The following is a 2,167-nucleotide window of genomic DNA, read 5'->3' on the forward strand; positions in this document are numbered from 1 at the left end:
AATGTGAGCATGATATTACACAGAACCAGTTGATGGTATTGCTACAGAGAACTAAGTGATTCATCTACAAAGAACTCCAAGCTATTTTAAAGCCTGGGTATGAGTATGGTGGCCAACATAACAGGGTCCCTTTATTTATTGATGACTTGAGTGTTGACAAAAACAACAGGATGAATTCTGAAGGGTTTTGTGTTACATTATCTGCTCAGATTCAGCCAAATGCTTCAGAAGCCATTGGACGGTGCTTCATAGGGCAGATAATATCACTCAAAATAATTATTTAAACAACTCAATTCTGTTGTAGACAGCAATAATAAGAATAGCTTTACATTATTATTGTTGTTGTTGTTTTTTGTTGTTGTTGTTGCTGCTGCTTCATGCTGTATGAATCACTTAACCCTTATTGACTTCTGGGACATTTTCTAGCATTCTAAAGAAACAAATGCTTTTCTGGCTGTGAGTCTGATATAAAATGAGTCAGGACTTTATTTTGTTGGCTTTCAGTGTAAGACGTTTGCTCACACTGACGATATCATCATCATGATTATCATTGAGATTGAGGAATAAACTAAAACAGTTATTATTTTAGTGATTTTTAATTAAACAGTAGGATGAAGGTAAGATATTTTCTGCTTTTAATAAAAGAAAACCTGGGAACAGTGAATTCTAAGAGCACTGGTGACCTGTACAGGGCAGAGGGACATGAGAATGGCTTAAGTGAAGCAGGGAAGGAGAACAACGTCCAGGATGGGGCAGGGTGGGTATGAGGTGGCTCCAGTCAGCTCGGGAGTCAGAGAAATTCCCCAAGGAGGAGTCTGATATCAGGTTTGGCTATAAATTGGATTCAGGATGCCCCTCAACCCAGTCTATCTAGCTCACCCAGTCTGCTCATGTTGGTCCCCCCAACACTGTATAAAATTGGCTGCAGCCATAACATCTGTCAAGATGATCGGGGTACGTGACATGAGTGTTTTATCATGTGATCTAACCGTGACCATGCATGAGGCTACCTTGCTAAAGAGCTGTTCTTAATAAAGTGGCCGGTGAGCTTATGTGCACCATTTTCATGTGTTATCTGAATTCATTAAAAACAATCTTTATACTTCACAAAGGGAATTCGTTGGGTACACTGGGTAATAGGGTAGAGAGTATTGTATTAAGCCCTAAGGGATCATTTGGGTTACTAAGTCTGGGAAACCAAAGCAGGAACACAAACACAAAAGCTCAATAACAAAATCTGCTGCCACGTTTACACTCTGAAATCTTTTCTTAAATAATGAAATGTACAGTTTTGTAGATTGTTTCTGTCTTTTTCTTGCTTTTAACTTGATTAGGATATGAATATATGTTTCTAAACGTTTTTTTATTTTACAAAATAAAAATTGTATTTTTTTATTTTACACTTTTTTGAATTTATGTAATTTTGTATAAATACGCTATGTAACACTATTCTTGAATTTTGGTGTAATAGTTAATAGACAATTTGTACATTCCTTATCAAAAGAAACGTGTGCATTACAGAGAAACTTACATTTTATGCAACTGAGCACTTGTGGGTTAAAGCCCTTACTCAGGGGCCCAGCAGAGGCAGCTTAATGGACCTCGGATTCCAACTCGTGACCTGCCAAACAGTAGTCCAACACCTTAACACCTTTACAGATCTACCAGCTCCAGTTGGACTCTGTGATACTAAGAGGAGATCTGAACTCCATGTGATTCCTACACCAATACAGAATTTGTTTGACTGTATATTTGTAATCACACCCTCTAGTGTCACCCATATGAGGATGGGCCCCCCTTTGAGTCTAGTTCCTCTCAAGGTTTCTTCCTTTACCAATCTAAGGGAGTTTTTCATTGCCACTGCTGCCTGAGTCACCTCAGACTTGCTCATTGCAGATAAATACATATACATACATACATACATACATACATACATACATACATACATACATACATACATACATACATACATACATACATACATACAAACTGTGAACTATATATATCTTGAATTTTTATTATATTAATTCTTTATACTTCTCCTTATGTTTATCTTCTGCTCTATGTTTATGTTCTGTAAAGCTGCTTTGAGACAATGTCCATTGTAAAAAGTGCTATACAAATAAACTTGAATTGAATTGAATTGAATTAAATATAAGGCTACCAC

This window comes from Tachysurus vachellii, chromosome 1, assembly GCF_030014155.1.
Source record: "Tachysurus vachellii isolate PV-2020 chromosome 1, HZAU_Pvac_v1, whole genome shotgun sequence".
NCBI classification, from domain to species: Eukaryota; Metazoa; Chordata; class Actinopteri; order Siluriformes; family Bagridae; genus Tachysurus; species Tachysurus vachellii.